The following is a 27,746-nucleotide window of genomic DNA, read 5'->3' on the forward strand; positions in this document are numbered from 1 at the left end:
TAACCAGGGAAGGTTTGTACAGCTTGAACTGTGGAGTACTTGGCATGACACCAACCATCATGCTTTCCTTGGGAAGCAAAGGTGTGCAGGGAATCTGCAAGTCAATCTGTTTGTAAGAAGTGCCTGAACAAGGACTTAACTTACTGCAAGCACTTGTGCATCTTTACAGATGAACCAGTGTACATATAACTGGCCATTAGGGTTTTTTTTCCTATGAGTTCTAAGGTCTTAATGTACATTTTTTATGCACTAAACTTATGATGTGTTGAAAATTTCTGTAGGCTAAATAAATCTAAATATGCTTTTCTAGCAGCTGCCACCTAATGGTATAGTCTAACAGGTACCTCAACATTGTTTTGAGATTCACACTTCTATAAATGCAGAGCTGGAAGGAAATACTGACTTAGATTCACTCTGTGATGAAAATGAATCTTGTTACTGTGGTTTAAGACATCATCATCATCATTGTAGGAACCAGTCTGTTGTAATAAAACTTAGCATGATCTAAATGTGAGCTGCAGCTTGGGTGATGTGCAATTAAAGACGTGTATTGTGTCTGGTACCAGGGGTACATGTACAGGAACCTCTTGCAGAACAAAGGGCTTAGTAAGGGCTTTCTGGGTGTGTTAGACTATATCCTGTATGTGACTGGAGAAGGGGATATTACATTGCTGTCTGCTCAAATACTCTGTACTTATTATTCAGAACTGGAGCCCACTAGCTAGAAAATTTTGTCGAAAATATTTGGATGAATACTGTACACTCTGTTCTTCAGAAAAGGTGACTCTCTATCACCTTCCACATGCAAATTGTGGTGTTTTGATTTGTTTTCTCTTTTTAGGTGAAATAAACCTCTTCTAACTGTTAGTCTCCAGCACAAACTGCAACCAGTGAATTTTGAGTAAGACACAGGAACTCCCTGTGATGACTCCGGTAGGTTTTTTTCCTCTCTTGTATAATGTTTGCTCTCTCTAATGAAGTTCAGAATATAAAATATCCTTAGAGAAGTATGTTGCTTAAACTAATCTCTTCCCTCCAAGGGTATTACCACCCTGCCAGTGTGTGCACTAAGGGTTCTCCCCAGTAGTTACCAGGTGTGCAATGGGAAAAGAGAATGTGATAGGAATAGGAATGTATTAGGAGCTGTTTCACCACCAGGTCATTATTAGTTTCCTGCATGGTCCCTCTCTGACTTCCGTGTCCCTCTGGGCCCCCTGATCTGTGACATGGGTTTATGCTTCATTTCTCCAATACTTGTTCTGTTTTTTTCCCCTTCCTTCAATTTTAAACTCTTGCTTTCTTACAATATGATTGTCCAGTGTGTAGATACTGAGCTGCTGGAGGAGCATCTTGGTAGTATTTTGACTGAGATAATTCAAACTCTTCTGTATAAATGCATATTTATTTGATGTGCTGGATTGGGACTTTATAATATTTTTCATTATAAGGAGGCTTTTCTTGTTTCCACTGAATCATTAACTTTACTATTAGTTTTGAAGGTTGGAAGGAACCTTTGGGAAATGTATTTCCTGTACAGAGCAGAGCATGCTGTTTCATCCGTACTGTCAACAGCATATTTTGGAAAGGCATTGAACCTTCATATTGAGATGACCTATAAAATAGGTCAGATTGCTTTGTTAACAATCTATTAAAGTAATTAGTTTCCTCTGTCTACATTCTGCAATGCCTTTTTGTAAAACATTCAAGCAGGCCCTCTTCTTAACAGCTCTAGTCTAAATTTCTCCCTATGCAAATACTCTATCTTCATCCAAGACTCTGATCTCATCATGCTTTTAAATTTCTCAGAGAAAAACGAAACATTCAAAGTTTCTGCCAATTGTTCACTTTCCAAATAAGATTTTTCAGTCTTTGAATAATTCTTTTGTGTCTTGCCAGAGTCTAAAACTTTTTTTCTACCTCTCCCTTAAAAATTGGAAATCCAGACTGAAAAAAATGTCTCAATGTTATGGACTTGGTTGAACCAGCAAGAGTAATGCTGTAATTTACTTAATAAATGGTTAGGCTTAAGAATCAGGCATCTTAAGAGAATGAACTGCACATGACTTTCTCTCTGTGGTCTGCATGCCTTTGTTATCGGTCAATGTTGATAATATCTTTTGTTGCTGGAATTCTCCATGCAGAAACATGAAATCTTTCTGGTGTTTAGTAAAAAAAATCAACACTTTATGTGCACCTAAGTTACTTAGCTTCTCCCACACCTCTACCTACCTGTGCTTCTGCCTTTCTTTATCAAAGGTAATTCCTTTGGAAGGTATTCAGGAGCAATGAATAACTGTAGGAGGTACTTGCAAATTGCTGTTTAACTTAGCAGGAAACAAGGGGAAGAAACAAGACTAGAAACAGTGTCAGGAGTGTTTAAGAAAGGCTGAACCTCAGACATCAGCCTGCAGAGAAGCAGATCAATCCCTCACAGGAATTGTGCACTAATAGGCACTTAAGTAGTTGGCTGTGCTGGGGAAGGGGTTTTCACAAGTGTTTAATGTTAGGTGCTGTTGTAGACAAACAGAAATCTGTAGATTTGTTCCAGGGTCACAGTTCTTCTTCCCCTCTGAAATTGTGCTGCAAAAAGACATGCTACATTTATTTCTTCTGTTGGCTACTGTCTGTAAAATCATGCATTAATCTCAAGCTCTGTCTGATTGCTGAGTAGGTCATGAACCCAGGCAAGAAACACCCTAAGTTTTACCTGAAACTATGCTGCTAGGTTTGATGCTAAATTAGTGACCATAACTGCAACGTGTATTGATGAGCTATTGAACAAATACTTATTGTATTCTTTAATGATTTGCCTGTGTTTCAAACCAGAACTGGCTATCTGACACACCTTTTAAAGTCTATGATAGCTGTATTCATGTTACTGTAAGATTTTTTTTTGGTGGGTTTTTGTTTGGTGTTTGGTTTTTTTTTGTTTGTTTTTTTGTTTGTTTGTTTTGTTTTGTTTTTTTTTTACTGGGAAGGCCAGTGAAATGCTTAAGTTTATTCAAGAAGAAAGGCACTATTTGAAGATTATGACCTCAGACCAAGTCTTCTGAAAAATTAGGTTTTCTTCCAAGGCTTGTTATTACACTAGCATAACACTATTATTTTCACTGAGCTATCAGTATAAGTGAGGTGAAAACCAGCTCTGCTACTTCCTGATTACACTTTAAATTTATTGCCTTTAACACCTTCCCAAATGAAAACACTGCAAGTTTTAATTAGATTGTATTCCACTATCTTGTAAGGCATGAATATGCCTGAAATTGGAAGTCAGCAAGTGCAGTATTTCATAGTGAACAGCAAATTCTGTGTCCTGATAACCTTTGTCAATATAAATCAGAAACATAAACAGTGAAAGAAAAATACCCAACCCTTCTGTATAAATAAAACCCAAAACCAAACCCAAACAAAACCCAACAAAACTACTCTGCATGAATTTTTCTGAACTTTTATGTATTGGGTACTGCTATGTAAGTACTGCTTTTCTAACTGCCATGCTGTAATAGCATTTGGAAGACAGAGAACTTCTTTTCAAAGAGGCATTATAGCTCCAGAGCATTAGTGGATAGATTTCAAATGCTCACCACAAGAAACAATTTTTTTTTCTTCCTTAAACCAATGCACTAAATTATCACAAAAGATTTGGTTATATTGATTGTGAACTGATTTTAAGGAAGCACTTAGTTGTACTCCAGCTATTGAGTTTCTGAGAGCAGTACAGAAGTGAGAGAATCCAAAGGATATCCCATGATCACATGAAACTAGCTGACTTTGTGATAGCAATTGTAACAACATACTGCAAGGGATAATATAAATAATTACAAGTAAGTAGAGATGAGCATCAGGAAGTAACATAAATCACACAAAAGCTGTCATCTCCAGGAAGTACTTTTCCTCCAACTGCCATTATAAAAACAGTCCACTCATGCTCAGATTTATTCTTCTTTTGTATAAAGACTTCTACTTCTGACTTTTTTTTGTGTGTGTCTGCATCAGAATCAGTTCTTAGAAGGGGAAACTGCATCAGTTGGCATCAATAGAGGAATCACCTGAGACAAAGTAAGAAATGGCATCAGTCAACTCATTCATCAAAGGATAGCAATTGACAGAGCTTTCCTGGATGCATCTCATCTTCTAGTTGAAGTGGTGCACAAGTGGATTGTGAGGACATTTTATACTAGTATAAGCATTGAGAATGTCTAGCCTGGCCAAGCCTGGTACTGCTCCTTGTACATGCTGAGCTTACAGAAGTGACCAGAGTGTGTGTGTTGTTCAGAGCAGCCACTCAGAGCTCACAGGAATGTGCACAGGTGGGTTGCTGTGCTGAGGATGTGCAGGAAGCGCTGCACTTGCCATGGACCTGCTGCCCAGGTGCTCATACCTGCCCAGGAAATCCTGCTTCTGTTCACATCCCCTTTCCCTACTCCTTACACATTGGATTTATTGCACAAAAAGAGGACTTGTTCTGTATTAAAAATGCCCTGGCAATGTTGTGTTTGCTGTGCTCAGAGCCTGCAGTAGGTGTGTACCCACTTCTGGCTGGGGACTAGAGACTGAAATGTTCAGGTCTGACCAGGGTCTGTTCTGACTGTTGTGGTGACTTCTTAATCTGGGACTTGCTTTCTCATCACTGTGTCTGAAGCTGACCCTTTCATCTTTCAAGTTTTCCAGTAAGTTTGGGTTTACTTTGCACAATTCAGGTTCCTAAGTGATGGCAACATGGTTATCTTCTGCCCAGTGACTTACAGGAAGGCTCCAGATACCTAACACCCTAGTTAAGAAGCTCAAAGAAGTTGACATTCCCTGCTTAGAATGTTTAGGACTACAAATAGTGCCATATGATTGAAGTTTCTTTTGATGAGCTGTTGTGAGAACAGTTTGATAAAGGCTGGAAAAACATTGGATATTCATGAGTAACACTTCTTTCTCAGAAATGAGCTTTGATTTCTGAGTACAGGGCAAAGAAAAAGTGATAAATGGAAGAGATAATTTTGTTTGCTGCTAATAACTTATCAGCTCTAATCAGGGTGAAACCTATCCATTAAAATGTATGCACAAATGTGATGATAGTATTAGGAGTGCCTCATTATTGCTAATTCATTTAGTACTCAGTGTAATAGCACTAATCATAATTAGCTTCTCTGTTATTAATAGGGTTGTCACACAATATGTACTGTATTTGTATGAGAATTCCACTCTAGAGTCTCATTAATTAGAACACCATAAAAATGCCAGCCCTTTAATTTTCCTTATATTTAATACTATGAAGAAGCTTCCATGTTAGAATTTATCAAAATACTACTGCTACCTTAATTTCAGTGAGAAATAATGGTTTGTAACCACCTATTTATCAGCTAATTAATTTACTGTTTAAAAGTCTTTCATTCTTCAGGGGATTACTGTTGCTAATGCACACAGAGCAAAATAACTGGTGTTTTCTGTGGAGGTTTCTCTGCCAATCTTTGCAAAATACTCAGTGTCAGGATCCTGCAGGGTTGGTGTCTCCCTGGATTGGGTTCTGGGGCACCAGATGCTCTGGGGGCTGTGACAGGGCCAGGCTGGGTAGCCAAGTCATCATTGTGCCATGGTCCCAGCCAGGAGCAGGGCAGTCAGGGACTCTGGGCACCTGCCTGGCAGTGCTGCTGGGCTCAGGCCCAGCATGGATGTGAAGATTGTGACCTCAGACCAAGTCTCAGACCAAGTCTTCTGAAAAATTAGGTTTTCTTCCAAGGGTTGTTCTTCCACTAGCATAACACTATTATTTTCACTGAGCTACAGCTGGGCATCCCTGTCTGGCCCGGTGGTGCTCATGGCAGGCACAATCAAACCAGCTCCTGAAGGAATCAGATCTTCCTGCAGCACTCCCTGGAGCCCCTCCAGAGGCAGCAGGAGGAAGGAGCAGTCCTGTCTCCAGGATGGCCCTGAGCATGGGCAGCCAAGCCTCCAGAAAGGGAATGATCTCAGGGCCCTTCCCAAGGTGTTTCTGTTTGGAAATAAAGAACAGAGGTGGTGCATTCATGATGGCTGTACCTGTAGTTCTAAGGCTCTACAGGGTACCCCTCTGCAGGCAGTTACTTTCTGGCAGCCTTTTTTGTGCCTTATGCTTGCACCTTTAGGCCCCTGTCCTGCTGTCCTGCTTTTACAAATCCGTTTGGTTGACTCATGGAAATCTTTCATCAGAGCACAGACACTGAGAAATTCTTGATTTCCTTGACCTCTGGTCGTAGGCTTCAGCATTTTGCATGTGAAAACTGATGGCTGCAAGATGGAAGGGCTGTCTCTGCCACTCTAGGTTATGAGAGCTGGTGGTCTCACTTTAGCAGATGAATTGTGGATCTGAAAGTAAAGCACTAAGTAGCTTGTGGCCACAAACCAAGCTACTTCATGGCAGGATATTAGGTTCAGAGCAGGATATTTAAACCTGATGTGTAGAGAGGCAGCTGGAGTTGTACCTTGATTGGTGACTTGAGGGGTGCAATACCTTGTCCAAACTGGTGTTATTGATCCAGGAATTTGTGCTCTACATGGTACCAGTACAGTTTCATCTCTGTGCTTTCCCAATCTACAAACAGCATATGGTGTATTTTAATAGGTCTTACATTTTATGTTATAGAAGCACATAAATTGAGTAAAACTTCAGAAGATCTTTGTTTTCAGACTGAGAGCTTCAAAATCTGTGAGCCATCACAGGGTTAATTAAAAATTCATGTTTCCCTTATATTTTCTTGCTGCCTCATTTGTATTCAGGGTATGTCCTGAGCAGGTTTATTTTGATAGATTGTTATCCGCAATAAATTGAAATACCTTCTACAGTGTTCTCTGTAAGATAAGAAAAAAATTACTTGAGTTATATTCCTAAATCCTAGGTGACTATGCCAGTAGATTGATTCATGCTGTAGGTTTCCACATTCATTTAAACATTGCTGAAATGAGCCTGAAGCTTAATAATTTTTATCAGCTCTCTGAGAAAATATTGGAAATTGTTAATTGATAGTGCATATTGCAATATTTATACAGCAGTAAAATCATAATTCTTATCACTGATACACACTCCAGTCCAAAATCCATCCATCAATTCAAGCATGTTTTATTCTGCTTTGTTTTCTTCTCTCCCAGGGCAGTTTGTGACGTGCTTGTGTTTTGTCTGTGTGTAGTATGATGGAATGAATATGCTTTTGATGCCTGCACTATTAAGGTAGCTGTTTAATCAGGTTAAAATAGTACCAAAGTTTTGAATAGATATCAGGTGTCACAATCAGGTGCCAAATTTCAATACAATGAAGGGTAAAAAAGTATGTCTGTGGACATTGTTCAAATGATAACAATTGTTCTGAATATAGAGAGGAATGTACAAGAATATAGGAATCTTGATCTCACTAAATGTGTCTGTAATAGAGCTATGAAGTTAGGATTTAATATGTAGTACTTTTCTCTAAGAAAGTGCAGTTTGTTAAGGCATACAACATTCAGGTAAGCAAAGGAGAAATGCACAAAGCTTACATATATATTTAAATATGGCAGAAATATAATCTATCACCTGAAGTCAAATCCTGAGCTAGAGATGGTAAAACTTGTCTTCCAGTAGTGGGAAAAGCCTTCCAGGAATAGAAGGCAGTACAGTGTGGTTCAAGTATTCTTAAGATATGAACTGCCTCCTGCAAGATGCCTTCTCCCTCTTGCTGCTGCAGAGCTCATGCAATAACGTGACAAAAGATTTTGTGCTTTGCCTCCTGCAGTGTTAGGTACAATTGAGACCAAGCCCAGAGCCTTTCCCTACTGATGCTGAGATGAAAAAAGGAGAGAAATTCATAGAATCATAGAATATTTTGGTTTGGAAGGGACCATAAAATTACATTTTCCAACTCCCCCTGCAATGAGCAGGGACATCTTAGAGTAGGTGAGGTGGCTCAGAGTCCCATCTGGCCTCTGAAAACTTGTCAATGATGGGGCATCCATTTCTTCTTTGGGCAACTTGTTCCAGTGTTCCACCACTATCATTGTAAAAGATTCTCTGTAGGGGGATAGAGTATAAGAAAATATAGCATAGAAAGTACTATCTTACCCCTAAGGAGTTGCAGCTGGGCCAATTATTAAAGATTAGGAACAGGCCCGACTTTAACAGGTCACAGCTGTAACCAATGAGAAGAAGAGTGCTATGAAAGAGTGGGGTGACTGGTTGAGAAGGAACTGGAGTTAGTTGGCTGTTTTGTGAAGAAGAAAGAGTCAGTGCTCTGAGAGCTGCCCACGAGAAACACCAAGAAGGTATGGAACTTTTGTGATAAGGAGACAACAGTATGGAACCCATGCAATAAGATGATAACACTTCTTCCTTATATCTAGTCCAAATCTAAGGGTGTTTGTTTTCTATTCTTTTTTCCCTTGTCCCAGAAACAAAATAAATTTGGCTGCCTGGTAGGTCCCTATATTTCTTTTTGAATTCCATGGTCACCATGGATCTGTTGAGGAAAACCCTTACAGAAGATTGCATAGCAAACAGATGCTGGTTTGGAATTTACTTTCTGATACTACTTGCACTTTTGAAGAGGTAGTACCAAGATTGATAGGTCTGATTGTCTTTACATATTTTTTTGCACTTATAAAAGTTATATGGCTTTTATTTACTTAGTAAATTGTGTTTTCAGACCCCAAAAAGGGCGCCTGATGGTTTATTCATTTTCACTGTATTAGTTGTCTAAAGATGCAACCTCTGCTCATTAACCTTGCTTGTATACTTCTACTGCCATAGCTACACAAATCAATATTGCAAGAGATTTTAGTCATGAAAATGTGCTTTGTTTTTGTAGTGTGTCCTACTTATCTATGCACCATTATCAAAACTCCGAGTGACTTTTTTCCTTCTTTGTTGGTTAAAACTGTGATGTTGAATTTGATTTTTTGTCCATGATCTAGCTCAGTGTCTATCTGTCTGGACACCAGTAGATGTCTTTGTTTTGCTGAAGATTTCTATGACCAACTCTTAGTAAAAGTGCAGTGATTTTGGGAGGCATCACTTGAATCTTTCATAATACAAATGTTAAAAGATACTATCAAGTATTGTGAGCCTGTTATCTATTCAGCTTCTTTACAGAGTTCAAATTCAGGGCTGGATTTTCTGTCTTCACACTCATCTTTTTGTTTTCTGAGACAACAGTCTGGTCATAATAGGGAGGCTGGGACACCTTTCTGGTTATACTCAGCTCAGGAGGAGCTGCAGACTTGCAATAGATTTTAGGCACCAGTGACGTTTTCCCATTCCTGGGGAGCTGGCTGTCCATATCCCTCTGTATGAACAGATCTTAAAAGGGGTGAAGTGGAGTACAGCTTTATAAACAGGCACTGCAAGATCTTGGCTTGCCCAGAAAATGCAGTCTGTGAGGTGGTGTGGTAACAATTAATTACTACATTAGCAGGTATTACACTTCTCTCTCTACCCTGGTTTAACCTCAAAGACCCTGTTGGTGCTAGAAGAAAGAGAGAATTATTTCAAACCTTCCAAATAGTGAGTTTCCTACTGTGTGGTGGAGCAAAAATGGAAAAAAAACTTTGTGATTGATCTTAATAAATTTACTACTAGAAGATATACAATGGCAGGAAATGAGGCTCAGAAACTCTGGAGATCCTTTTGAGTGTTGTATTTCTGTGAGAACTTAATCCTCCTCTGTGTGAATCATTCCATACTTGCCGCCCCAAGAAGCAGGTTTCTTTGCATTTTCTCTTCCTGAGATTAAGATTTCCTAATACTCTCCTCAGCCTCATACAGGAAGGTCTCTTTGCCTAATACTTTGCTCACGTTCATAAGCAAATGCTGGGAGGAAAAGGGGAAGGAAATGAGAGGGAGGAATCTGATCTGGCCCCATTACTTGCCGTTATAACTACTCAAACTGTTTTGACTTACTATAATGAAATGTTATTTTAAAATCCATGTTTGCAGATAAAAGTTATTCTCACTTACATTTTTTAGGTCTTGTTAAAATTTAGAATTATTTTAATTCTGTCCCTTTCTCTCCTTCCCTCTCTAGTCCTGAATACCAAAGTGCAAAAAAACAGAACACCCTGACTCCTTAAACTGCGTGTTGCTGACACAAGTAAAGGTTAATCTGATAACTTGGAGTGGTTTTGGGGAAAAACTAGAGAAATGTAGATGCAGATCTATTTCTTTTCAAAACTTGCCGAGCTAAAATCTCATTTGTGAACAGTCATAAAATTTGTGCTTTCCTGAGACAAGTTGCTCCTTTAGACTTGCTGGCATTGGCTGCCCAAGAAAGTAAATGGCATTGTATAGACAGAAAGGTCATTCACTCTTTTTCTGAAAGAAGCGGACAAAAGGAAAGTGTAAGAATTTCAAGCAGTTTTTCAAAATAAAAAGAAGAACATTCCCTTCATGTTCTCTCCAAAGACCTGGCTCTGTGGGTTAGGGAACACGGCCTGGAAGCCCTCATCTGCAAGCATTCTCCTGTGAAAATTTGAGAACCTAGATCAAATCCTGGCCATATTGAAATCAGTAAGAAGTTTTGGCACTGGCATCAATGAGGCTAAAATTTTCTCCATTTTATTTTACAGTTGTTCTGTGCTCATAAAGCACAGGGTATGTACTTTTTGCTATGGCTGCACATGAAAGAGTTATTTATGTACCTATTGAAAAAAGGTGTACAGTTTCTCAGTTAATATGCCAGAGGCTTTGTTGATGGGATATGAGCTAAAGGAATAAATTATTGAGAGACTACTGGCACAGGGATACTGCAAGTGAAAAAAATATGTGTAGCTAGGACCAGATGTTAAGCTGGAGTTTCAAAATCAATATTCTGAGTTTAGGATGACTATGGAAGCTGAAAGGCTCAAGCCAAATGCAAACTTTTCAGGGGAGATAAAAACTCAGGCCTCACAACTGAAAACTGGAAACTCTTCTCTCAGGAGAAGCGCTCTGTCTGTGAAATGGAGATAACAACATTGCCTTCTTTTCTTTATTTGTTAGTATCTCCTGCCAGAGACTATTAGTAAGAATGAACTTATATAGTCCATGTTACATAGATTTGTTTGTGTGGATTTTTAGTAGCACCGAGGAGAATTCATTGGTATCGATCAAGACAGACTCTTTGTTTCTCAAAGAAAAATGGAAGTGACTATTTCTGAAGTACAGTAAATTGATCAGATAGTTTTTACTATCTTACTGTGCTTCACCCAGTATTTTAATGAAAGAAGAGAATATTTCTCATCATCATGTCGAATTCATAGAATTTAGAGCAGTGAATTGCTGTTATGGGAACAAAGGTCCAGCAGACTGCTTCAATTGAACTATTTTGGAACAGAAATGTTGTTCATGGATTCTGCACATATGGGAAACCAGCCTGGCTCCAGCAAGGCCTGTTGCCTGGAACACAGGCTTCCCTAGTGATGGTGTTTGTTCCTCTGACACACTCTTTATCATCTGTGTTCTTTCAGTCATTCCTTCTTCAGATTTCCCTTATTTACTGTGTTTCTGCTCTATTTTACATTGATTCCTGTCTTTTCTTTCCATAGTATAGCCTTCAAAATCTGAGATTTTCTTGAAATGAAAACTTGTGCTGCTTGTTGACAGAACAGTTATCTGTCCCTTCCTCTAAGGTGGGCATACATGCAAGCACACCACGAAAGGAAGATGGAACTAAAATCATAGTTCCTTACTTGGGAAAATTTTCATTATTAAAGCTAAAAGACAGCCCTCTTATGGAGGGCTGATGGATCCCATGTTATGGATTCTAGAATATAAAAAGCATTTATTAATATACCAGTACTAATACACTAATAAAAAATACAAACCCAATGGTGCTCTTGTAAAAAACCCAAGTCCTTATATAAGCTTGTGTGCCAAGCATGTCCTGCCCTATAGCCAGTCAGTTAAATTTTGTTCTGATTATGTAATCTTCTTACTTAGTATCTTTGCCTGAGACTGTGATTTTTCACTTAATAAATGGTTTCTCTACCCAGATAGAGCACTTCAGCTCCTTAACGTGATCATGCTGTTGAATTAATCTATTGTATTAAATTTGCTTGTTTTCTAATAATATCAAAGTTTGAAAACTGGTAATGTTGTCTTCTCTATTCCCCACTCAGGAAGCATCTAAATGGGGTGGCCAGAGTGTTAAAATTGTGTAGCAGTCAGAGGCTCCTAATGGACAATTCTTTTTTCTAAAGGAAGAGAGGCAGTTTCTCTTTAATTAGGACAGCAATGCTTTTTCCTCAAATGCCAACATCTAACACTGGGAGGACACAAAAAATAATGGGGCTACCATGCAGTAAATAACTGTGTGTGATATTACCGTTTTACAGAGCAAGAAATACTTTGCTTGTGCTTCAGTGGGCTTTTGCTTTATGATACAATAAAGTCCTGTGGCAAATAAATGGCAGGACCTCACCCCAAGGGAGTGGTGATGCTTCTCAGAAGAGTTTTTTAGGGCTTGTTTATTACCTTATAAACTCAAAGCCAAATTAAGTTGCTATAATGTTACATTTTGCATATGAATTATTCCTCCCCTATCTGCAGTTATGCATAGTTCTTATTGCCTGGGTTTCTTTCCCTTCTGTCTTTTCCCCTTCACATTTCTACCTGCAAATATTATGCTAGGTGGGTCTCCTGGCCCAAAATGTACGGCAAATGTCACTACTGCAAACTCTAGGTATTTATGTGTCAGGTACCAAAGTCCTAAGATGCCAAATGAAATCAGTGTATGCTGAATGTGTCTTAAGGGATCTGAGCTGATATTTTATATCTGGAATGAGTTAGAGCTTTGTGGACTTACATATGTGCTCTGTGGAAAAAAAGAATAGACATTAAGAATTTCCAGCACCTTTAGGGGCTCAGGCTTCAAATATGCTGTGAGAGTTGGGAACAGTGAACATGTCTTATTCATTCCTGACAAGGACTCATTTCAGCCACAGAGGACTACCAGGATGAGCAGTCAGGCTTGCTGCAAAGCTGTCTGTAGGGAAGCTAGAAACCAGGCTGGTGGGCAGATGGAATGGGTCATTCAGATGGGTTCTCCCATCTGAATTTTGCAAATTTATGCAGATCTCTCTCCCTGTCACTATCCTGCTACTGCCTATGGGATACTTAACAAATGCAAGAAAAAAGAATGCAGACAGAATTACTTCAGACTGTCCATAAATGGAACAAGATGTAATGAGATCACAGGATAATTTAGGTGGGGAGGAAACTGAGGAAGGTCTCCAGTCCCCTTCATCCCACTCAAGGCAGAGTCAGACCAGGGTGTTCAGTTGTCTCAAGGATGCAGAGTACACAGCCTTATCTGTACTTTGGCCCTTTTTTTCTTTCACTGTATGTCCTTGGCCTGCCGTCCTCCTGCAATACATCTCTGGAAGGAGTCTTGGCTCTGTCTTCTTGATAACTCCTGGATATGGGAAGGCTGATACCAGGAGATGAAATTGAACAAAGGCAAATTTAAGTCCACTTCCTTTATTTTTCTTTTTATCAGTGAAGGCTGTGAAGCTCTGGGCACCACTGCCAGATTAATTTAAAGCTGCAGAGAATATGATGTAGAAAGTAATTTTGCATGGACAGTAGAGAGGAGGAGAAAAGGTCTTTTGTCCTTTATATCATATGTTCCAATTAATATTTTAGGGAGCATGGCCTGATGGAATTACAAACTGTGAATATTAGAAGCACTTCCTTATCCATGCCAGATCAATCCTTTATTTCTTCTTGTCAATAGTCTGCAATTATGTTAATGCTATTATTTATGAAGATTTTGCTAAGGGGACTCTTATGAACTGTGGAATACTGATCTTCATATTCTGTTTTGTTAAAAAATTCTTTGACATGAGATGAAATGAAAGTGTTTTCATTCCCTCTGCTGCTCAGTGCTCCCTGTTGTGCTTCAATCTTCGATGCACTTACTCAATGCTTATTTTTTCCATAGATGATGATGATGATATATAACAAATGAGGACAAACTAGGTGATCCATGTATCATTTTAGGAATTTTCTGCATTCATTGGCTTGTTTCATTGCGTTTATGTTGAAATGCTGTTAGCAAAGGGGCTCAGTGGCAAGTCAACCTGCCTTCTCCAGGTGTTTCTATCAGCTGAGCCTGGTTGAGCATTAGGTAAAACAGGTGTGAGTGATAACCAGTGCCTGGTTGTTCCTCGTTTCTCTGCATTCAGATTAAACAAGGCTGCCTTTGAAAAAGGTTTGAAATGACCTTGCCAGTGCTGGAGCCTAAGTGGAGGCTCCTGGGGGCTATTGGATTGTGCTATTCAGCAGATCTGTGGACTTCAGAGAGCTGAAGCTTTGGCCTTGCTGAAGTACCTCTGGAGGGCCTGAGATAGGGATGAAGGCTGCTTAGCATGAATGTCCGCATTTTGCCTGTGGAAAGAGGGATTCTGCTGAGAAGATGGGAGGTGGGAGCAGGACTCTGCTGTCACTGTAGCTCATGGCAGAACTCTGGCCAACTGCAGGAGCAATGCCTGGGGCTGTGCTGGGTAAGTGCTTGCAGTGCTGTGTGACTGCTGATGAAGCCCAGCAGGGTTAATGGCACTTGGCAGTCGTATGCCTGGTCAGCTCTTTGAAAGTGTCAAAATAGAAGCCAGTGAAATGGCCACTGGGGATGCAAATTTGATCATCCTTACAGGAACTCTAATGTAACTGCAAGGCCGGAGTCTTGTCCCATGAGGGCAATGCAAAAAACTAATGGTGAAGGCTGAGGGATCTGAGACTTCTTTCATCAACAGTATTTCTCATAGTGAAAACTGAAAAACTCAGCTTCTAAGTCTTTCTGTGTTATCACACCATGAAAAATATCCCAAGTTGTGCAGGGTGGAAAGTCTCAGGAGTTTGAAGCTAATGTAGTTGTTATTTTGGGGTCTACTTATAATTTTGTGAGTGCCTGACATTATCTTTGTTTATGCTGCAATTTTTGCTGTAGTTCCATTTTCTATGGGTTAGTGGTCAGGCTCTCATATGTGAATAACATAAAGTAGTGGTTTCTTTTATTGCAAATTTTCAAAACTCTATTCTCAATTAACTAGTAATTAAAACATTCTGTGGTTGTTTTGCAAGACTGCTGTATGGTCAAGTATATTACAACTACCATTCTTATCCTGTGTCAATTAGCAATTTAGCAATGAAAATCCTAATTAATTTACTACCCCTTCAGTATGATGTCTTTCTACCAGAGATCCATGTCTAAATGTCCTTTGGACATTGGCCTTGTCAAAGAGCATAATTGAACAATAAAACTTACTGTATTCTTTCTTGAAAACAGGCTAATTTATGCACCATGTAAAGATTGATTCCTTTGCTTTGAGTTTTTTTCTGTCAAGTGTTGCAAAAAGATTGCCTTATCAAAACTGTTTTTTTCCCCAGTAATTAGACTTCCAACCCTGGATGGGACTGAACTGTGTTGAGTCTGAATCTGTCCTATGGGGATTTGAATATTGATTTTCTGTAATGGCATGTTTAGATGTGATGTGATGGATTTTTTTTTCCTCTCCACTGAGCCCAAGGCAGAGTTAATGTAGCTCTCCTTCCAGTGTTTCAGGGCCTGTGTCAGGGCTGGTAGAGAGTGGCTGTCATTTCTAACAATAAAAATACAGAGATCTACTTGTTACACTTGTCCCATGTGCTTTAACCTTTATCTGTTATACAGATAAACCAAGCCACAACCTAAAGCTCTTTGTTAGCCATTGCTCTTAACAATTAAACCTCTCAGTTATTGCATCTGAAGGACTGATCCTGATCATGTGCAGTGAGGGAAGCTGTGACTGCTCTCAGTATGTTAGCACAGCTGCTATTAAATATATTTAACTTTTAGATGCAGGAGTCAGAAATCCATGGCTGATTCCTTTGTTTTCACCTCAGTGAATACTAAAGATCTGGGTTTGCAGTGCATACATGTTAATCCATTGCTGCCAGCTGGTAAAGCACCCATGAATAATGGGAGATTATAAACAACTTGCCCTTTTCCCGAGAGCATTTATCTATGCTCATTCAGAGGCAGTGCCAGTTAGGGCTGGCACAGTTGTCCTTTGTAATGAAACTCTTGACCTAGGAAAGCTATCCAGAGAGTTTAGAAAGATGATCTCTGACAACATGCAAATCACCGTAGCTCTCTGCAATTTCTGTGTGTGACTGCTGCAGCTCTGACTGCAGCAATCACAATTTCCCAGTCATAAATTCATATAAGTGTCTGTATGGCTGAAGAGATTGCCTGATGTCTGCCTGATGCCCTGTGCACTTGGTGTTCTGTACAGCAGGGCTCTAGGTATCACAGCACATCAGCCTCAGAGGGTGCTCAGCCCCTGAAGTCTGCTTACTCTCCCTCCATCACATGAGCACTGTGGTGTAATTAGCCATACTGTATGCACACCTATCCAGCTCGTGGGAGACTGCCACGCTGTCACAGGAGATTAGCAGCTGGTTTACAGAGTGTTTAGTTAACTGATACAGGAAGGGGAAAATAGAGCTCTGTGTTATGAGGAAGGGGAATTTCACGTCCCTTATTAATATAGTAAAATGGTGTATTGATAATGACAAACTGTGGGGGCTAATATGCAGGAGATAATAAGCATAAGCAAAGGCCATTAAGAGTAATGACAATCTAACTAGTGTTTTAAACGGTTGTTTCTAAATATGCATATAAAGTAGGGGATTAATTTCATAGATATTTATTATTTTTCATTGAACACCATTACATACCTCCTTTTTCCCTCTGCTGCTCCAAATTTAATATAATCCTGTGCTAGAAAAGATATAAGCACATCCATGCAGAGTAAGAATAAATATTGATGTGAAAATATTTTTTTATTAAATATTGTGCCATATTAATGAAATGTAACTGTGTTCTGTAACTTGGCTGTTGGTTGGAGAAATGGGAATTCGAGTACTTAGTTGTTAATAAATTGCAAAGCTGGAAAAATGTGTTGCATGAAAATGGAATCTGCCATTATAGAGAAGTTGACACTTCTGTACAACAAGAAATAAACTCTTCTCTACTGCAGTTGGTAGGGGTTTCCTATTGCTAGGATTTTCTCCAAGGAGACCAATCTCAACATTGTAGCACTGAAATGCAAACTGAGTAGATGCATCTATTGTGTCATGGGGTGAACAGCTACAAAACCAGTAGTTTGTGCTGAAGTGTGTGCTCTAGAGGAACAACGTGGGGAAACATTGTCTTAGTTTCTAAATTCAAATATGAGAGTTTATCTTTGGTTAGTTTAGTAATCTTTAGCTGTTGCTTTCCGTGTAGCTGTGACTACCAAAACCAGAATGTAATTGTAGAATGTAAATAGAAATGTAATAGAATGTAATGTGGCTACCAAAAATAGAGGAAAAAGATGGTAGTGCAATTTAGGTATTTTGAGATGAAAAAAATGTTAGAGAAGTACGATTTATGTAGTTTCCCAGACATTTCTAAAACTATTCAGGCCAAAATTTTGTCAGTATTTCATGTGACTTTTTTTCATTAGCATTTCTATTCCTATTCACTTGTCTGCAAGGATTAAGCTTTTCAGAGTAAGAGTTGTATGGCTCAAATACTTTGCTGGTGCTTATGACATTTAGTTGTTCTTCCATTTACTGCAGCAGTATCTTGTTCGTTTAATAACCATCAGTTTTGGACTATCTAATTTGGGATTACATGACTGTAAATGTATTTGAATTCTCCAAAAGCTAGTGGCAAAATTTTTCTGTTACAGGAGAATCGATTTCAGACACAGGGCTCTTGGTTTCTGTGATGTCCAGCTTTTAGCAAGCAGTAGGAGTAGGTTTTTTTGTAAGAATAGCAGACATTGCTTACTGCAGTACTCCTGCTTATACTGTTCAGGACATGTGCTGTCATTTGAAATACAAATGTACTCACACTTTGATATACTTCATGTACTTTTTTCGCCTTTATCAAAATGGTTTGACAGAATTTTGATGAGATTGCTTGTTTGACAGGATAGTGCTATTCTTTTGATATACAATGCTTTACTGAGATTATGGCTGTGCTTGTATTCTGATATATTTATCTTTGAAATAAGTTTGTAAGACATTCTTAAGTGAGAAAATGCTGATAAGATCACAAGAGTGAAGCATTTTGGTAAATTGATGGTATTTTTTACATTTAAGCATAATCATGGTCCATCAGTCCTTTGGACTAAGAAAAGGTATAAAATGGGAAATAGTACATAAAAAGGAAACTGAAAAAGATATAGATCTCGGCTATATGTAAGCACTGGGACAGAATTAATCACATTAATAGCTCCAAGAAACCATCTGAGGACTTCATACAGTGAACAGGCCTATGTGTCACTGCACCAGCACCAGCCTTATGAGGTACTTCCTATTTCATTGAAGGGTCACTATAGTGGCAAACCTGGCTTTGAAAGCTGGTAATTCAACTAAACCCAGGGTGATGGGTTGTACAGAACAGTTGTGTTTATTCCTCATCTGCTGTTTTTGGAGGTTAGTGCAGAATAAATGCACAACCTTTGGGGCTGATGAAAGTGCATGTCCACTTTGTCCTTTGGGATAAGCTTCTGAGGGTTGCAGAGCTTAACTGTTATTTTTGCCTCAATGTTCACTTTAGTAATGAGCACAGCAGGAGCTCTGATAAAGCTGACAGGAAAAAAGGGAAAGTCACAGATCAGGACAATGCTTGTTAAAGAATTTCTGGAGAATCTGAGCATATTCAAATCAGCAGACAGATGAATTTAACATGGTGTGCTCAGTGAACTGGTTAATTGGATCCACTTTCAGTTAATTTGGAGAACTCATAGAGGACAGGTGAGGTTTCAAAAGGACAAATATACTTGCAAGAAAGAGAAAGGGGACATGGGAATCATGGCCCAGTGAGTTTAATTACAAGACCTTAATTGTTCCAGAAAATCTACTAAACAGGGACATAAGTTTTGCTAGTATCTGGAGAGAATAAAATAGTTTTGGAGAGCTGTAAAACTTTAGGTTTAAGGCAGAGAAATTCTACATTTAGAAGCTTGCTGGAAGCTTATAGTGACATTTGAATTTTGCAGTAAAAATCCTTCTTGCCTCCCTATCTCTGAAGTCAGAAAACCTTCAGTCCCCTGGGCCTGATGCTACTTGCTGTGAAAAAATAGCATTAATATCATATTACAAGCTTTTTCAAATGATGGAGGTTGTTTTAGTTGGTTGATTATGCAAATTGAACCAAATCTGTGTGTGTTGAAAAATACCTGAGTTACCTAAGGCATGGAAAGAAATTAGATCCTGGCAATGTTTTGGGACCACCTACTCAAATCAGCTGTGGAAAGACCAAGAACTAGCAGTTCCCATTAACTAAGCAGAAGAGTAAATTAGTGTACACAGGAGACAGTTTTTTTGTAAAATGTGAATTGCAGAGAATTCCAAATAGAGCAGGGTAAGGGTCTAAAGGCAGAAAAGAGAAACAATAGAAACCTCAATAGTCTGTGTTATGGCAAAAAAGACCAGGCAACACAACAGGGTTGAAAACCACATTAAATGCTATCACGTTTTCAGTTTCTGAGCACTAGGCTGGGGTGTATAGCAAGGACAAAGGAGATGATGTTCTCAGTGCCAGAGCATTTCTGCACTCTCATCTGTCGCTCTGATCAAGGTGATGAACAAACTGCCAGCCTGAATGCAATTAATCTGGACCTATGTTAATTCCTTTTAATTGGGGCGCAGCTCCCTGTGCTAGAAATAGTGATGTCAGCCCTAGGCACTGGAGCAGATAGGAAAATGAGCAATGAATTTTCCCCCCAACACAGCATGAAATAAAACAATGCCTTAGAAAAGACTGACAGGTCTGAGATTGAAGAGGCAGTGTTGATCTTCAGCAAGTGAGTATGTAAAATATACTTACGGATAAAGAACATACTGGAAGATATGCAAGAGGTTGCAATTACAGTAGCAGAAAAAAGTGTTTAACCATTATGAGGTTTAAAAGAAGTCATGCACTTTGCCTTGTGAAAAGAAGGGAACTGAAGAAGAGTTGGAGAATAAAAGGCTAATGGTAAAGTTTTCAACTGATGGCATTGTGATGAAAGATGGTCGATGAAAGAACCCAGCTGTCCCATAATTTATGCCCCTAGGAAAGTTCTTGTGCCTTCAGGCAGATCAAAGGAGGAGATTTGCTCTGTCTGTGTTATGAAGGCAGTGAATTTGACTTCTCATAGGACTAATGTTAAGAAAACTTCCTCTGAAAATAAGAGAGCTGACTCAGACAGAAGGTTATGTGTTTTTTTAATCCACTTTCTCAAAAGTGCTGGCATTTATGCATTTACAATATTACTGAAGTACTTCTTTTTATTATTAGATGTCAGCAATATACCAAAGTTATAATTTCTAAAGTGTATATACAGTGTTTTCCATGAGATGAGCTAATCCTGATGTAAAGACCTTTTGAGATAAATAGCCTTATTTGAAAATCCTAATACTTGCTGATAATTCTGGCAAAGTATATACTCATGGGGTTGTTTGGCTGTTATGCTGCTTAATTATCTTATTGGCTATAAACTTAGAAATAATTATGTATATTTTTTCTAGTTTTTCTTCTTGGCCTAAGGCCAGACCACGTACCCTGTGTTGCTTGGGTCTGTTGCAAAGTAAGGCTTGCAACAGTGACTGTGTTTATCTGCTGCTTCATTGCTTCCCTGCTGTAGTTTAGTGATAGCTCAGAGATGTTGGGAGGTGTGGGGAGCCAGTGCTGAACAAGGTGATTTAGGTGCAAAAACTCTTGAAGGCTGTATTTGCCATAAAATCTAAAAGACACAGCACAGATGAAAAGAAATTGAAAGCTGGGGAGTTCAAATGTAAGTCTTCAATGAAGAATGGTGTGAACTTCAGTAAAGTTTTTGTAAAAAGCTTAATTTTGTTTGGAGTCTAAATAAACCTGTGCTCATAATTCTACATATAGAGTCCCTTTGGGGTCAGAAATGAGTATGCAATGCAACACACATCTCTGAAGTAGGAGAGATTACCACTCAGGTCTGTATAGAAGAAGCTGGGCAGCATGATGCTGGGAAATACACTACCTGAAAAGCTGCACAAATTGTCCCTTTCAATCATTAAGCTTAGCGATGAGCTATGTTCTTGTAATTTGACAAATAATTGAAAGAAGTGAATGTTCAGTGCTGCAGGCCAGCATGTGTGCTCCTATTACAGATAATAGCAGGCACATCCTGGACCTGCTGATGCATAATCTGGAAATAGAAGGTCTTTGAACAGCCTGACCTGAGTTACATAACCTTGTAAGGTGTGCACAAACAGCAGCACCGTGGGCTGTGTGCTTGTGAAGGTTGCCATGGCCCAGGGGCTGAGGCAGGGCAGTGGCACCAGCTACAACCATGGAGGATATCGGCTCCCGATGTTACCTCGCTGAGCCCCTTTTTGCTGCCCTGAAGGATTCTCCCTCTCCACCTCCTGGCTTTCTGGGGGCTGTGCCCCTCTGAATGACATACAGTGCTCTAGAGCAAGGCTTGATTAATTGGGACTGAAGTGGCATTTCTGGATGTCTGTCAGATATTGTTCCATTGCTGAATGAAATGACCCTGGGTTGAAGAGCAGCTAGGAGGCATTTTATGACGTGCATACCACTACTAAAGATTACATTATCTGCTTCCGATTTCTAATGGTTTGTACAATATCTCAAAGTAACCTGGATGGCATTTAATTGGCCTTTCTTGAATAAAATGCAAATGAAATTATGTAGGTGAGAGATTTGAAACTTCTTAGCCAAAATGTTTTTCTCTGAGGTTCCATATTTAAAGATTTCTACTGGAAACCTTAAACTTCCTGTGCTGGAAACACTGAAGTGTGTCTTGAAAGCAAAAGTCTTTATTGATATAGATCAGCATAAAAGAATACATTACCTCACTCAGAACTGGAAAACTCTTGAGGATGGCAGGATCTGCATGAGCCTGCTAGATGAGAAACCCTGCATGAGACTACTACTAAAAGAATTTTGAAAATACTGCTGTTTAAACAGGAGACTGTTATCATTTGTTCATGTATGTTGGAAGGGAAACAAAAATTCACCCTGCTTTTAAAAGGACTATAAATAATAGCTTTAATTATCTTCTCCCCTACTGAAATGTCCTGTTGTGCATTTATGCTATCAATAAATTGATGATACTGCCATAACAGGCAAGGTTTCTAAACACCTGTAGTCAATAATGAAAATGTATGCTGAGATGCTGGTTGCATGTCAGAAAATTTGCTGCTACTTTGAACTAGCTATGAAAGTAGACAGAGATTTGGTTTTAAGTCTGTTTCATAATTTATGACCTTTTCTGAGAAGGGAAAAAGAAATCTTTGGGATAAAGAAAAACAGAGTTGTTGTAAAAAGTTTTATAGTATTTTCATGCTGTAAAAAGTATGAAAATCATGGTGTCTTTAATGATTGTAAAAAATCTCATGGTATAAGTCCTCTTTCTTGCTATGCTTTATGTCACACACACAAACTCCTCCTGAGGTTCTGCACTCCCAGCTGGCTGTGCAGTGCAGCACTTGGAGGCCTCCAAGCAGAGCAAGCAGCTGTCTGTGAGGTAGACCTATATTAAAAAGCAAAGAGATGCAGGAGATGAAGAATAAGGTTGATATACTTATAGTAAAAGTGGTAACCAAGCTTACAATTTTGAATTTTATAGGAAGATAAGGAAGTGGGGAACCACCTCTGGCAAAGTAGCTTGAGTCTCTGTGCCAGCTGAGGTGCTGTATGTACTATGTCTAAAAATCAACCAGCCCCTCAGAAATCATGAGGTCAGCAATATACTTGTATGTGTTTTGTACAATATTTTGTGTGAATGTGTTGGTAGCCCCATCTCCCTGTGAATCTCCCTGTGGGTAACAGAGGCAGCTGCTGGTGGGATAATGATGAGCAGGAAGAAAATCCTCCTGACCTGTCAGTTGACTGATTTCCAAAAGAGCCATCAATGGCTGACCCTTCTAGTACCCAGGGGCTGGGCTGGGCCTAAGAAGTCAACTTGAGGCATCTCTGGTGTTTGATTTCAGAAGCTTGCCTTGGAAATTTGAATTTAAATGTGAAATCTAACCCTTCAGTCTTCCTGAGGGTCTTATAGGGAAGCTGAGTGTGTAGCATGGTGAGGTGTGGTGGTTTGAGCTTTTGTTCTGGAAGAGCAAAGGAAGGTCACCCAAAGATGAGAATAATTCCTACTGATAAGTTTAACTTAGGTTGTGATTAAATTTTTTACATGTGATCTTTTGCTTAACTGCAACTTGCAGCAGCAAGTGTAATTTTTGTCTTGCAGAATAAATGTTTGTTGTTTTGCTACCAAGCATGCTTTTTACTATACAGACTTAGTGAGTTCATTTGAAATGGAAACTCTTGGGGTTTTCTGCTCCCATGGATGCACTGCATCAGAAAAAAAGCAGATGTGTCCAGTCTGTGTGAAGCAGACTGTGAAAAGGTCTGAACTGGTGGGCAGATGTAATTTTTTTCTAGGTGGGAATTCCCTCTAGCTGGCTCAAATCAGCACTCTATCTTCAAAGAGCAGATGGTAGAGAGGCATCCCATGGTGTGAACACAGGCAGATCATTGCCGTCTCTTTTTACAATGTTGGACTTTCTAGAATGAAAGCATATACAAAACCTTTTGAATTGCTTTTTGGTGGCAGGAGCTGTCCACATGAGATGTTTGTCTTGCACCCAAAATACAAGGGATTGAAAAGTGAGTCTCCTAACAGTCTGTCTACTTGGATCCAGAAAATGTTTCTGTTTCCCTAGTGATGAGAAGCTGGTGTACATTGCAACAATAATTGCTATTCCGCTGGTTTCTGCTTCTCTTCATCCCCCATGGCAAAGGCACTTCATCCAACTCTACAAATTGCAGCTTTTCAGTGAAATGCTGCTCTGCACTGGCAGGAGAGAGTAGGGTAAAGCCTGTTGATATGCTGCTGAGAGAGGGCTCTCAATACAGGTACTCTTTTCTGCAACCAGCTTGTTTGGGATGTGCTCCTTACATCCCAGGATGGGGTGGCACCCACGGTCAGGGGAGCAGAAGAAATATATTTGAGTCATACAGAGGATATTCACTGAGGCTGCTCTGAGAAGGGAGCTACAGATTGAGGGACTGTAAGAGAATTTCACATAAAAACTCTTACAGTTTTTAAGCCAAACTGAGTCCCCCCTGAGCTGTTCTGTTCCTATTCAGAAAGAGGTCCCTCAGTACCTGCTAATTGGTACCAACCCTACAAAATGAGGTGAAGTCACATCCTGGAACTTGGACAAGGCAGAGTGAAATAGTTTGCTGCTGGTGTTCCTGTATTCCTCTCAAGGTAAACAAATGAGTTAAATTCTTAGCTCAGTAAAATTATAGGGCATTCCACATCAGGACAGAGCTATATGAGTCCTGGCAGGGCAATCACAGAGGCTGGATTTCTAAAGGCAAGCCCCCTGTGTGATTCCTGGGAGGATAATCACAGTGTTTGAAATCTCCAGCCGTGAAAAACTGCATAATACAAAACTATCAAAACAAATGATATTCCCAGCATGGAAAACATAAAGGAGGCTTAAATTGTATAAGTAAAACCTTGCTGTAATTGGCCTTTGGCATGAAAGAAAGAATCTGCCATTCAGTTCTTTGGCAAGGGCAAAACTTTTAAAGTTGAATTACTGAGAATAATAACCTTCCTTTCTAGGATTAAACTGCAAATTAGAGCATTGCCCATTTAGAAGTTTACTTGGAAAGGGTATCTCTGAGTACATCTGAACTCCCTGACAAAAATAAGGCAGTTGGAGCAGAGGATATGGAAAAAGAGAGACAAAAGGCTGGTATCCATTTCCTCAGGGGCTTACTGTGAGCTGCTGAAGTGGCCTCAGAAGTCGCCAACGTGGCATTTTTGCATGCAAGGTCCAAGTCTGTCAGGATGATGCTTATGGTCAGAAAAATAGATTGTATAAGAACAAACCTGGAGTGAAGTGCTCACCTGGAGCACCTCAAAGAAAAGGCTTGTTGAGGAAGTGACTTTACAGTTGTTTACCTTGATAAAAAATTTCCTGTCCCCTCGTTCCTTAAGTGAGATGCCAGCAAAATTGCAGGAACACACTTCCTTGCTAGTGATGTATCAGTATTACATAGCTGAAATGCTTGTCAGTCCCTGTTTTAGTAACTGTGATGGAACTTGGTAGCTTTGTGAGGTGTTGTTCTTGTCAATGTTTGTGACTTATCTGTGTGCTTTGTAGCACTGCATCCATAAAGATGCTTATCTCCTGTGAATAAAGGGTTTGTGTTGGGAGAAACGTGAGGAAACATTTAAAATGGTAACAAGGGGGCAGTGGAGTTGTGCAGGCTTGTCTGAGAAGGTTGCTTGTGTGCTTCACACCATTTACCCACGTGGGACTGCTGCTGGGAGAACTGTTCGTGCTACAGCTTGTGCATGACTTTGCTTGGTAGTAGCACAGGCTGATTCTGGGTGCTTTCTCTGTCCCTTGTGCTTCTCTGCCTGCTTGTTGTCTCCTGTGATGTGTGACTGCAGAACTTATTTATTTACATTACTCGTCAGCACAGGCCCCAAATTGATTTTTTTATCAAAGACAGCCTAAGTAGGGAGGAAAGGTCAAGAACTGTTTCTTTTTCATGCAACAATGGATTCCTGATGAGCAGGACAATTGCAGCAAGAGAGCTCAGACAAATCAGTTTGCAGCAAATGAAGACTTTAAATACTGTCATTAAGCCTAGAATTCGGCATCCTTGCCATTTTTCTGAAGGTGGGTGGGTCAGTAGAATGAGCAGACATTTTGTAGGGAGACCTTCTGCACTCAATTCAGGAGCATCAAGTCTTTCAAACTAGACCTTTCTTCCTTTCCAGGACACAGTTAAAATCAGATGTGCAAATTTCTGTGCAGGCTTTGTGGAGAGAAGGTGAGTTGGTGGAAAAAGTTGGAACTTGTCTATTATTTATAGCTTAATGAGAGTTAAATTTGTATTGCTCCCTTATACCCTTAAGGTTCACAGGCAGTAATTCCATGTCCTTTCATATGTAGTGGGTGAATGAATAATGAATGCTGGTGTTCCATGACAAAGAATAGAATGATGCTGCCTTAAAGCAGAATTAGGACAGCATTACACCTGCCTCAGGCTCTCTCAGCAGAGAGAGAGGCTGTAGGGTTTTTAAACTCTGGAGATGAGGAAGTGTCATTTTAGAATGTACTGGTAGGCCTGGAGCCATTGAACAGGTTTGAATTAAACTTCCGTGTGCTGCCAGACGAAGAAGTGAGGTAATCATTCCAGAAGTGTACTTGTATAATTTCTGAGTTGCAGCAGCTGCCTAGGATTAAATCATCATAATCTCTTCACTACAGGGCTGATTTATTTTTTCACCATGAGCCCTTTTACACTGGGGAGAAAGATTTGCACTCTATATTAGGGAAAGCTTTTTCTTGGAAGTTGTTCTTGCTATGTTCATTCTCAAAAGTGGCTAATTTGGGGCACTTTACCGGTAGTATTTTCAAAAGTGCTTATTTTTTGCTTTTATCCAAAAGAGAATTATCAGATGTATAAGCAAAACTATGAAGGATGGTAATCTCCAGTAGGTGCACTCCAAGATGCTCTTGCCACCTGATTGCTAATTCTCTGTGTGTTGTGAAACAATGATAGCCAACTCCTTTATCTTGCTTTCTCCCAGCAAAGGGTCTGGGTGGCTTCATGCCCAGGGGGAGGGCAGAGCTCTCTCCCACCAAATGCCTCCTCCCTCATGTCATACTGAATGAAGCTTGTAGCAGAATTTGTGGCAATACCTATTCTTACAAAGACTGCTTGTAGCTGACCCATTTTCTCTCCCTCTCCACCCTGCCTGTGAATCTGTTGACTCATAGGAAAAAAGCAGTCCTGTTGCCCTCCTCCAGAAAAGTGTTGTTGTTGTTTTTGTTTTTTTTTTTTTTTTTATACTGGAGAAAATTTTTACTGCAAATAAAAGATACCAAGGTCTTTTCAGGTGTTTTTGGTTTTTTTTGGGTATTTTTTGGGTTCAACAACATAGTATATAGATAGATGCATCTAAAACTTTCACTGTAGCTTTAGTTTGCTGTTTGAGCACAAAACAAAATGAGAAATTAACTGCAAGGGAAATAAGAAATGTAAAGACAAGATGAGAGATCTTAATTGTCTTATTCCTTTTCTGTTACCTATGTAAAGTTTGTGCGTGATACTGAGCAATGGAAGTGGTTCCCATCTACCTTGTGGTTTTCTTTTTTTTAGTACCTGTGGTCAGTTAGCTCACCCCCTGGAGTGACTCTTTGGTAAACTGGACAAGGTCGGGAGGACTTTGCCACCTCACCAGTTTGCTTGATGTAGGGCTGAGCTTGTGCTAGCAATGAAATATGCAATTGACAATGGAGTGGAACATCTGATCAGGTTCTGTGAATTGCAGTAATGGCCCAATTAGTCCAGGGAGAGGAACAGAATGAATTTTTTTTCTGCAACTGGTTTTGTGGATAGTTTTTCACAGATCTTGCTTGACACACTGCTTAAAGAGAATATGTAGTCTGTCATGGAGTCAAATGAGGCCAAAGTCCTAAAAAGTAGCCAGCCAGAAAACTAAATGAAGAATGTGCATGGTTGGTTGAGCTAATAGCAGACTGGTGGAGTGTTGTTAGAAGGAAATCTGGAAGACATTAGGCTGTGATGCAGAAACATAGTTCTATCTTCTGGTGAATATTTGGCATCTCTTCAGTCCATCCCACCACCTCCATTTTAGCCAGCTGCATGAGAACTCCTGTGGGCAGCAGAGACTCACCAGCAGTACTGTGCTGCTCT

The sequence above is a fragment of the Agelaius tricolor genome, unplaced genomic scaffold (assembly GCF_023055355.1).
Source record: "Agelaius tricolor isolate 1412-34295 unplaced genomic scaffold, bAgeTri1.0.p SCAF_1, whole genome shotgun sequence".
Lineage (NCBI taxonomy): Eukaryota > Metazoa > Chordata > Aves > Passeriformes > Icteridae > Agelaius > Agelaius tricolor.